A 12,908-nucleotide genomic window follows, 5' to 3' on the forward strand; every position below is an offset into this window, starting at 1 on the left:
CTTTTGCAGTTGCAGAAAGAGAAGCAATGCATTCATGCCAGAAGTTTGTCTACTGAGGTGTGACACCAAAAATAATAAAAGGATATTAAGAATTATTACTACAAAAAGAAAATACAAGTGAGCAATTATTTTTGTCTTTAGGAATGGTAAAGTGTAGGCACGCCTTCACAGAATTAAGAAAGAATCATGCTTCAGACATCCTTTTGAGATCCAAGCAAATTAAAAACCAAAGAAGTCACTTTGGGAGGCCGAGGCGGGCAGATCACAAGGTCAGGAGATCGAGACCATCCTGGCTAACACGGTGAAACTCCATCTCTACCAAAAATACAAAAAAAAAAAATGAGCCGGGCATGGTGGCGAGCGCTTTTCGTCCCAGCTACTCAGGAGGCTGAGGCAGGAGAACGGCGTGAACCCGGGAGGCGGAGCTTGCAGTGAGCCAAGATCGTGCCACTGCACTCCAGCCTGGGTGACGGAGACTCTGTCTCAAAAAAAAAAAAAAAAAAAAAGAAGAAGAAGAAGAAAAGAAAAAACCAAAGAAGTACAAAGCAGTATTATGATTATGCTGATATATTTTAAATGCCTAAGTTGAACAATTAAAGGTCGATAAATGATGTCTTTCAATACTTTCAATATTGTATTTCCATGACTATGTGCAAAAACTTATTTGAAGATGAAAGTAGAAGTCAAAATTTGTGACCCTTTATTCATGGAGGCTTGGCCAAATTGGCTCCCTGAATTCCACCACAAAAATGGGCCATGTAATCAGTGTGATTTATTTCCTCCAGTGGAAGAGAGAATGGGAAATACTTGTGAGAAGGAGGGGTGAAAGAGTGAAAGTGGGACCATCAGGTCAATGCCTAAAGCAAGGGAGGTGACTGCAAAAATGAATTCAAGGTAAGGCACATGGTATCTGGGATCCCTGAGCCCCCAAATTCCTTAGACCTTTCCTCCTGGTCTCCCTCCCTGGTGTTTAATATTCCTTGGGTTCTATTTAATCAAGGATTTAGCCACCTCAGCTGCTAATGTTCAAGTTACCTGCTGAATCCTTGACCACAAACACCATCAACCAGTACCAGCATTTTGTATCTGGAAATATCCTACTTCTTGTGCTTGACAGAGACAGAGGATGTGGCACAGAAGTCCCTGACCCATTGCTTCAGGAATGTCAACTCAAATCGTATTGTAGAATGTTTTTCTGGTAGTCCTTTATACTTTGAACATAGTTTTAACCCTTGGACTCATGATGAATGTAATAGAATTTCTGGGCTGAATGGATAATAGCCACTGTATATAACATTGTGCCTGTGGGAAAATATCTGTCAATTTGCAAATAATTGACTTTCAAAAAAAAATTTGCGTTGCACCAATTTGTAGCTCATCTCCTTGCTTTCTTTTTTCAGTTATGTAATGGAATTGAATGAAGCAGGTGTCAGATCTACATCTCTACAAACACTCATTTTATCAGTTCAGAGAATAAAGACATGAATTTAATAATGCCACTGGCCACTTACACTCTATCGGATCCTAATAATTTCTCACACTAATGAATTCTTCTATCAACTTCATGTTAATCAAGAGACAGAGCCAAGAAGTGAGTAATTGCTTACTGAATTGTGAAAGCTAGGATGATTTAACTACAGGTAAGTACCACAAAGAGAATGTTTATAACAACCTTTTGTATTTCATGTACTCAAATATCTTTTTGATGAAAGGGTGACAGCAAAAGGAGCTATTTTTGAGACATACTCTATAATTAGAGTGAGCTAAACATGTGATTTGACTTTATTGTGATTTTTCTTATGATTTGGGAACTTAGAAAATAAAATGCTGTGTACAATATGAAATCATTTCTGTAAAATTTAAAGCACACACTTGTCCATGGTACTGACATATGTGGTAAGAGTGTAAAATCACGCACAAAAATGCATGCTGTATCAGACTATGCGTATGTCTGGGGAGACAAAAGAATGACATGATGGGCAAGGCTTTTGCTGTCAGCTGTATTTATTTTTTTAAAGATGAGATGCAAATGTGGTAAAATACTAGCGTATGTTAAACCTATTATATCTTTTATGTTTTTTATACTAAAATATTTTAATAGATATTTAAAATATATTTTTAAAAAATGTTTATAAGATTACAAAGTCAGAAAAAAGTTTGCTTAACTGTTTTCATACTTTTAGGCAGTAATTATTATTTGTGAACTCAATTACCCAGTTGTTTAGTTAAAAAAAAAATGCTACTAGCCTTTTAGAGTTAATTGTGTGTTGTATAATCTAACTTTGACACTGTCAAAGTTTTGACTCCACTTCGTCTCCTTAATAAGGTTCCATTTGTTACCTAATATAAAATTCATACATTTTAAATATGAATTTTAACAATTTTCTTAGTATTTAAATTTAGAATAAGTGATGTCACTGTGAAATATACATATTAGAGAACTTCATGCTACCTTATATTAAGTAAGATTAGAATTGACGGAGATGAAAGTGAATTGTCATAATTGTATCACTGCCTTATTTAGACTTGCTCATATTTTATATTTTATGAAATAATTCTGATTATTTGGAAAGAAAACTGATGAATGCATGGAATGGATAGAGGAAAAATTTTTCACTTTCTTTTTTTGAGATTAGATTTTAGTTAGCGTAGAAAATTTTCATACACTAAAGTATGAAGAAACACATTAAAATTTGGTACCTGAATTTCTGAGGACAAGGACTAAGATAGGAAATAAAATAAAATAATATTAGAATGTTCATTTATATTAATGATGATCATTCACAAAGGGCCTGTAGCCTCCCAATTAGCCAACAACACTCTAGGATTTTTTTTTAAAGTTCAGAGCTAAAATAAACATAACACTATATCTTGAAGTCTACTAAAATAGTGCTTTATTTTTTCACGTAAAATTTTAGGCTAGATGTATAAAGCACATTCAAATGCAGTCCTTAAGCTTCCTAATGTTCACAGAACTTAAATGAAGGTTGTTTTTAGAATTCCACTCATTTACTAATTTGCTATAAGCAACTGATCAACATCAACACAGATTTAATAAGAACCTTAATTTCACATAAGACTGTATACGATGAAACAGAAGGAAAACAATTAGAGCAATTATCATTGCCTACATCATCATGATTATCATTATTATAATGATTGACATTTAAACTCTTCACAGATTACAAAGTGCTTTCATCTTCAGTGCTTCTCTGTACCTCACGATCACCTGGTAAATAGGTATAACATGTATTATCTGTTCCCACTCGAGCTGGAAAAGCTGGCAAATACATCATTGTCTCTACGTTTCCTGGCATTGTAAGAGACAAACGAAAAAGAGGGATCTATTATGAGAGGGAGGAAGGAAGTTAAGAAGATGTGCTACTGGCTGAACAATGGGACTACGCCTATTTTAAGATGATTCTCCACAGGTTTCTAACATATAGTTAATAATAGTTTCAATAAAAATACATGGGAAAATATACACCTTGTACTTATTATGAAAACACTTATATTTATATAATAGGGGAGACAATGGTATAATAATAAATTTGCATGTATCCCTCACCAATCTTGTTCTATTTCTCCACCCACACCCCACATAACACAAACTGGATAATTTTGAAGCAAATCTTAGATATTATATTATTTCATTCAGGAAAATGCAAATACAGGTTATAAAGGAAGCTAACTTCATTTGAATTGAATGTGAATTTAAACAGAAGAAGTAATTCTTTGATTCAGTTACTCAAAATTAATATTTTTATTTGGAAATTATTCATTTTCAAAATCCTGGATGAATTTGGCTGACTCTTGCATGAGGAATACATTCTACCTGAAATGTGATAATCTCATAAAATCTCATAAACTCTCCCTGAGGCTAACTATAAATCATATATATATATATATACACGTATATATACATACACATATATACACATATATATACACACATTAATATATATGTATATATATCTTTTTTTTTTTTTGAGACAAAGTCTTGCTCTGTCACCAGGCTAGAGTGCAGTGACACCATCTCAGCTCACTGCCACCTCCACTTCCCAGGTTCAAGCGATTCTCCCACCTCAGCCTCCCAAATAACTGGGAGTATAGACCCATGCCACCATGCCCAGCTATTTAGTAGAGACGGGGTTTCACCATGTTGACCAGGATGGTCTCGATTTCTTGACCTTGTGACCCACCCACCTCAGTCTCCCAAAGTGCTGGGATTACAGGCATGAGCCACCACGCCTGGCCTCTTGTATCTTTTTATTTGTCTAAAATCTAGCTTTGGGGGAAAAATGGTGTAAATGTCCCTTTGATGACTGATGATACAGATAAATTGATATAAACATGATAAAATAATATTAGAATTTTCATTTATATTAATGATGATCATTCACAGAGGGCCTCTAGCCTCCCAATTAGCCAACAACACTTTAGGATTATTTTTTTCAAGTTCAGAGTTAAAATAAACATAACACTGTATCTTGAATAATATTTGATAGATGACCACAGTAAACAATCATTATACTGTTTTAATGAAAAGAACTACTGTTAGCCAAGACAGCTAGCTTTTAATACTGCCTGCCAGAACTAGCTTTGTGATCTTGGGCCAGTCAGGTAACTTTTTGGATCTTTTATTCTCGTTAATAAAATTGATTATGTTCTATATTACCTCTAAAATGAATAGATATCATAGTATCCAGCTCTCAGTTGTGTTATTATATCTCAAAAATACTTTGTTTCTTACTTCCATTATATATATATATATTCATTATTTTCAGACCAGGCTTCTTTTTCAACATTAACTCTTACTTCATTCAAATAAGCTCTATTCCCTATGCAAGGCAGTTCTGCCAAATCTAGAAAAGGCACAACGATGAACTGAAAGTTGGCAGTAATTAGACAGGCAAACAAATCTTCAGGAACATAACTTGAATGGCAAAAGCAAAACAATTTTACATCTATCAGGCCTGTGGAATTACATAATTTTAGCTTCCTTAAAATGTAGGACACAAATTGACTCTTATTAACTTATTTACTAATAACAAATTGTAAGCATCTACGGCATTTCACTTATTTTTGAAGTTGATAAGTCGGCTTCTTTTTAGTAGACATTTTCTAATTATTCCTTGTTATTGGCCAAAAAAGATGCCCTGAATGAATCGGGCCATCCCTTAAAACATCAGAAACGGTACTTTAGTTATTGAGAAATACATATTTGATTATAACCATTGGTAATTGACACATACATACACATATATATTTTATATATATATACACACTATATACACACACACACAATAGTTAAACATTTAAAATACATTTTCTCACTGCTGTAATACAATGTGAAATATACATGTTAAAAATATGGAGAGATTATTTTTTAGAATTGTTTCAGAGGTTGTTTTTAGAATATATACATATTTAAGAATCTGTTCAGTATACTACAAAGAAGGAGAAGCAAACTGCAGCATTGTCGGCAAGTTAATTTTAAGAAAGAAGCTCACAAAAACTGTTACACAGTTTCCTTGTTAATATAAGCAGTAATGCTTCCTGAGGGTCCTTGAGCATGTGTTTATCAAATATTTATTTAATACATAACAAAACATAAAAAGAAATTTGAAAATGCTTTTATTGCCCTATATAAGATTGGTTTTCACTCATATGAATTTTACTTGATCTAGCAATTAGTTCTTGCCAAAATCATTAGGCCTTGACATATTTTTCTGTATGGCTAAGAGTATTGCTACCAAATTTTGTTTCCTAAGAGTTAAGGATAGAGAATTTAAAGATTAGTGAAGCCAGGATTGCTACAAATTCTTTATGCACCTATAACTAAAAGCCTCAGAGATGAAATGTTTCTTCTTGGACTACCAAACAGACAGATGCATACATATACTCATAGGTGCATGCACATACACACACACACACACACACACACACACACACACATTTTCCCACTGTAATTCAAGGCATAACTGGAACATGATGTTGCCTTTGAAAATAAAAAATAAAAAGTACTTTGAAAAAACATTCTTCTTAGACTTCACCTTGTTTCTACCATCCAGATATAACACATAATAAAATAAAGAATGACTAGGAAATTTTGAGAGACTTGAGGGTGTCTCATAATGGTAATATGAGTAAATATAGTATTTTGAGCTTTAGTCTTTAAGAACTGTAAGACGTGACTTTAACATTTTACTATTCGAGATGGGTTTATTGAACTTCTGTGGTAAAAGGTTTAAGAGACTTTAAACCTGTTAAGTCTCTTATGCTTAAAGGTAAAGACTTCAAGAGACTTTTGCATTCATATCTGTTTTATCAGTCAGCCATCTTAATCAATTGCATCTTTGGTATAATTTATTGGATAATTTTAAAAAATTATTTTAGCTTTATGTGTATAAAATTGCTGTATACAAAATATACCTTTAGACTTAATTTTTCTGTAAGAAGCAAAAGTGAGCATATATTATAATAAAATTACATACTTTTTAGAAGAAAAGTGTGATGTGGGCTTTTATTTATGGGATAATTTTTTTAAAAACCTTTATGCTTATTATTTCCTCTTCAATTATTTAAGGTTAAATTGCATTTTATAACTCAAATTTGAAACCTCTCCCTGAGTTTCAACCCAATTTTCTGGCAATGAGAACATATTAAGGCTCTCAGTGTGCTACAATAATATTTAATCATATTATAATTATAATAACTTAAGGGATACATCAAAAAGTCCCTTTGAAAAAGGTATAGTAAGTTGTCGTAAATAATGATATTTTTTGTAACATACATGGAAATTTCTTTCTTTCTTTCTTTCTTTCTTTCTTTCTTTTTCTTTCTTTCTTTCTTTCTTTCCTTCCTTCCTTCCTTCCTTCAGCCCAAGTGTAGAGAACATAAAAATATTTAAATAATCTTTTTATGGGAATGCAAAGAAAGTGGTAGAGGGCAGAGTTGAGGTATCTGGTTCATAAGCTGAACTTGCAACACTCGCCTGGAAGTCTCCCTTACCAAAGATACAATGTTATTTAAAAATCTATTGATTACAGAGCTTAGTAAATAAAAAAAGTCTATGTATTAGTCTGTTCTCACACTGCTATAAAGAACTAACTGTGGCTGGGAAATTTATGAAGAAAAGAAGTTTAATTAACTTAGAGTTCCACAGGCTGTACAGGAAGCATGGCTGGGAGACCTTCAGAAACTTACAATTGTGGCAGAAGGTGAGGGGGAAGCAAGCATGTCTTCACATGGCTGTCAGGAGCAGGTGGAGGGAGGTGCTACACACTTTTAAACAAGCAGATCTCCATATAACTCTATCACAAGAACAGCAAGGAGGAGCTCTGCCCCCACGATTCAATCACTTCTCACCAGGCCTCTGCTTCAATACTTGAAATCACAATTCGACATGAGATTTGGGTGGGGATACAGAACCAAACCATATTAGTCTGTCATATTCATGGTGGCTGTGATGGGTTTGTTGCCAGCCAATGGCAAATTGCTTGGATAAATAAATTAATGACATATTTCAGTGGCTACATTTCTCCCTCTTGGGACCTAGAAGAGCCTATGTGTTAAGTTGTTCTTCAAGTTTAGTCCTACTGGTATGGTCTGAATGTGTTCCCACCAAATTCATATGTTGAAAACCTAATCACCAATGTGTTAGAAGGTGGTATTTTGGAGAGGTGATTAGGTCGTGAGGGTGGAGCCCTCATGAGTGGGATTAGTGCCCTTATAAAACAGGCTCCAGAGAGCTGCTTTTGCCTCTTCCACCAGGTGAGGACACAGCTAGTAAGTGCCATCTATGAACCAGAAAACAAGGCACTGACATATTCAGTGCCTGGTGAGCATAATATGCCAGTGCCTTGGTCTTGTACTTCCTAGCCTCTAGAACCATGAGAAATACATTTCTATTGCCTACAAGCTACCCAGTTTATGGTATTTTTATAGCAATCCAAACAAACTAAGATACCTACGTTCTCCATTCTTCCTTTTCTCACAATATTTCTTTACCTCTGAAACCTGATTTAAACGAACATAAATACATAGCTTGAATCAAATAGCCAAAAGGAACTAATCTGAGGGAAACATGTACTGGGTAACCAGCCTCATTCCTTTAACTTGATTATCTTTATAAACCATTCATTCTAGCAGAACTAACTATTACTACTAACAGCAAAACTAACTACCTACTTTATTTATTTTATGGAGTCCTTGAATTAATTCAGTTGCCTGGCCCTGGGAATGGCTGCAGTTGACCATGAACTGGTAGACAGGCAAATGCATAACATGCCTTCCACTGAAAGGTTTGCTTAAAGAAGATCAACTTCCTAGATTTGAAGAAAAGTTAAGTTAAAATAACGAGAAAAAAGAAAACCTATGTTGTAGCTACACTGTGAAATAATTGGAATAATTGAATAAGGATAAGAAATGTATGCATTCTCTTTAGTAGATTATCTCCTATACCATTCTGTACCTAAAGCAGTGCATTCCCATTGTGTGCATGGACACTGTTTAGAATGGGGTAAGGAAAACAAACCCCACACACTTCGATAGCACCCTACTCTTGCTATTTTTCTTAGCAGTGAGCTTCCTTCTTTAGAAAAGGAAAATAAGAGCCAAGATAATGAAAATACAAAAAGGAAAATGTCATGCTAGGTTAGATTAGTGGTTTTCATCTAGTCCCCATTTTTTTCAAAACATAGGATGCATGTCCCTGGTGGTCTCAGGTCACACACACACACACACACACACACACACACACACAAAACCATGACATTAAATAATAGTGACTCACATGGGGAGGAATATTCAATTTTCTTTTATCTTATTTCTTGTATTGAACTCATAAATAATACTTGTTTGTTTCATGTCTTAAATTTTTGGCATATTCTGCTAACCTCTCTTAAATATTTGCTACTTGTCCTTTATAATACTGAAAGTAGACTTCGGCTTAGAACCTTTGGTAGACAACAGTATCTGGTTACAATTTAATAAGTTTTAAAGTTATAATTTGTTTTTAATTGTAATTTTCTATTTACTGTGATGATATAAAATCATGTTTAAAATAAGTAAGTTGGGGTTGGGCATGGTGGCTCACACCTGTAATCCCAGCACTTTGGGATGCCGAGCCGGTGGATCACTTGAGGTCAGAAGTTCAAGAGCAGCCTGACCAACATGGTGAAACCCACTCTCTACTAAAAATGCAAAAATTAGCCAGGCGTGGGGGCATGCATCTGTAATTCAAGCTATTTGGGAGGCTGAGGCAGGAGAATCGCTTAAACCCAGGAGGCAGAAGTTGCAGTGAGCTGAGATTGTACCACTGCACTCCAGCCTGGGCAACAGAGGGAGACTCCATCTCAAAAAAAAACAAAAACAAACAAAACAACAACAACAACACTTTGGGAGGCCGAGGCAGGTGGATCATGAGGTCAAGAGTTCGAGACAAGCCTGACCAACATGGTGAAACCTCATCTCTACTAAAAGTGCAAAAATTAGCTGGGTGTGGTGGCACACACCTGTAATCCCAGCTACTCAGGAGGCTGAGGCAGGAGAATCGCTTGAACCTGGGAGGCGGAGGTTGCAGTGAGCTGAGATCACACCATTGCACTCCAGCCTGGGTGACACAGTGAGACTCTATTTCAAATAAATAAATAAATAAGTTGGATAGAGAGGAGTTCAATTAAGTGTCAACATTATATTGACTCTTTCTTCCAAAATGCTGAGTTTTGAAGATGTGAGATAAGAAAAGTATCCTGACTACTAGAATTACTTTTAAAAAGTAAACATTAAACAGTAAAGAAAGATAAGAAAAATAATCTCTTAGTCAATACTAATTATTTGATGGCTTAGAAATCCTATACTATATAATTTTTTTAAGACTGGAGGTGAGCTTTTTTTACAGTCTAATTAAAGATTCTAGTTAAGAATCTCAAGACTTGTAACTTGTATATTCAAAGTCCTAAACTTCTCTGTGTCTGGTACTAAATACTTAAGCTATCTGTCACATACATTCTTTCTCCTTCCACAGCAACTTTCAGTCTATCAGCTATCTGAAGCCTCTACAGGCAGAATGAAGAAAGTCTGGAATAGTGAAGATCAGGAATAACACAATCCATTAATTAAGTCATGAAAAAAGTCAATCAGTATACATTGAGTCCCTCTTTTGTACCAAGCTCTTTGATATTAAATGAATACACATGTAAAACATATATGATCTCAAGGATATAGTCGTTACAAAAAAAACTACGTTTGACTTATGAATGCATTTTATTTTTCAAGGCAAGTGATAAGGAAAACTAAGTATTATTTTTAACGCTCTTTTTCTGAAGGACATGGTATCTCAAATTCATAGCTATCCACCATTCTCTATTCATTACACCTGATCTTCTAGTAGGTTGTATCATCTGTCTACACCTAAAGGCATTAAACTGGTGACCCCAAATTTAAAATAGAATGGGGAGACAATTAAACAAATTGAGTAAATTGATCTGCAAGAACACTAGGTACTGTGGGAACATGCAGAAGGGCATCCTACTGACCTTGGTATAAACGAAGATGGATACGTTTTGAAAAACAAGTAACTGTTGTCCCACTGGAAAAGAGGATAAAAAGTGGATCAGGAAAAAGGCAACAACACATATAAAGGCAGAGCATCTTGAGGCATATAACATGATATAGCACTACCATTAGTAAAGCTTTATGAGAACAAAAGATGAAATGCAGCTTGGTGGAGGGAGTCTAAAGCCAGATTAAGAAAGTTCTTTTATTTTATATTTATTTTATAGTAAAGATTGGGATTTACCTTAAAAATAAAGGATGGATACTAATATGCTCATATATTAATATAGTCATGTTTTCCCAAGTTACACCTAGCTTGAAGATAATCACGGGTTTTGCAACGACAATATCTACTGTTCTAGGCCCAATCCAATTTGATTTGCAAGATTAGGTTCTCCTAGCCCCGCAGTTACTTATGGTTTCTGAATTAGTTTCATAGTCTTTCTGGGCATCTGCTCTTCTGCATTTTTCTTTTCTGGTATCCTTAAAGATATATCACTAAGGAACAATGACTACCTCAGATACCTTGGCCTCTAAGTTGCTCCTTTACACTAAAACTCCAGCAGCAGGATCAAAGGTAGATTAGCTAAAGATCAAAGTGATTGTATCTCACTCTTGTACTCTCTTTCTTCTCTTCCTCTAGTTTTCTTCCTATTTTCTTTCCCTACCTACTACTCATGGAGGAATTTTTTCTACTTTTGCAATCAGTTAAGTGCTCTTCCAAGACACAGCATTGCAAAAATTGAACCGGGGTGGGAATAAGGGAGGAAAACACACATACACACACATGCTGTCAAAACCAAGAGATTACATGATCCAGTATAAAATAAAATAGGCAGTTTTTAAAATATGTTTAAGCTATTAATTAAAATTCCATAAAATGTAGATTATTATTTTTCTCCCATGGAATATGTCATATCTCTGATAACAGGTAGAAATAGGGCAGTCAATCCTTTCTGCGTGAGGTTTCAATAATTTATTTTGCCAATTGGCTTAGGGAAATTCTATACACAATTGTAATGAGTTTTTGTAACCTAAATAAAAGATTAATAAGAATTAGGAAAACCATCACTTATAAGTGCTTGTCACAGCTCCTGAAAGTCATCTAGAAACTTACAAAATGTATGAGCTTCTTCATCGTTTCAGAATAATGTTTCATTTAAATCAATTTAATCTAAATTTCCACTTTCTTGGTTGGAATCTGTTATTGCCTTCCTATAAACTTTAGGATAAACTAAAAATTCTAATCAAAACATGTAAAGTTCTAATAACTCACTGATATGGTTTGGCTGTGTTCCCAGTTCAAGCTAGGAAGTAACTAACTTGCTTTTGATTTTATAGGCTCATAGATGGAAGGGACTTGCCTTGTCTCAGATGAGACTTCGGACTGGGGACTTTGAAGTTAATGCTGAAATTAGTTAAGACTTTGGGGGACTGTTGGAAAGGCATGATTGGTTTTGAAATGTGAAAGTATGAGATTTGGGAGGGGTCAGGGGCAGAATGACATTGTTTGGCTGTGTCCTCACCCAAATCTCATCTTGAATTGTAGCTCCCATAATTTCCACATGTTGTGGGAGGGAACTGGTAGGAGATAATTGAATTGTGGGGGCGGTTTCTCCCATACTGTTCTTGTGGTAGTGAATAAATCTCACGATATCTGATGATTTTATAAGGGGTTTCCTCTTTTGCTTGGTTCTCATTCTCTCTTGTCTGCTGCCATGTAAGACCTGCCCTTCACCTTCTACCATGATTGTGAGGCCACCCCAGCCACGTGGAACTGAGTCCATTAAACCTCTTTTTTAAATTAGCCAGTCTCAGGTATGTCTTCTTCATGAGCAGCATGAGGATGGACTAATACACTCACGTGTTCATTCATTTATCTATCATTTAATGAACATGTATTAAGAACCTAGTAAATGTCATGCACTTTACCAGGTGCATTGTCCATCCGGTTTCTTCCTAACTTTTAGGCTTTTATCTTGCCATGTGTCCACTCCATTCTACATGACAACCATCCTCACCCCCACTTGCAGTTCCCCTGATATGCCCAGCTCAATCACACACCCATATCTTCCCTATACTCTTTCTGTGAAAAGGATGCCCTTTATATCTCATTTATGTAGCTCAATGCTTCAACAACATATATGATCTTTGAAATGAAATGGAGCATTTTTAAAAACACATATTCCAGATACCCAATATTTATTATTTCGATTCACATATCAGTAGATCTATGGTGGGACTTATGACTGTCATTATTTCTAAAAGGTTTCACAGGAAATTGAGACAATAATTTCATTTTGAAACATTTGACCAATTAATACCTCTTTAATCTTTAAGGCTAAAAT

The sequence above is a fragment of the Pongo pygmaeus genome, chromosome 10, assembly GCF_028885625.2.
Source record: "Pongo pygmaeus isolate AG05252 chromosome 10, NHGRI_mPonPyg2-v2.0_pri, whole genome shotgun sequence".
NCBI classification, from domain to species: domain Eukaryota; kingdom Metazoa; phylum Chordata; class Mammalia; order Primates; family Hominidae; genus Pongo; species Pongo pygmaeus.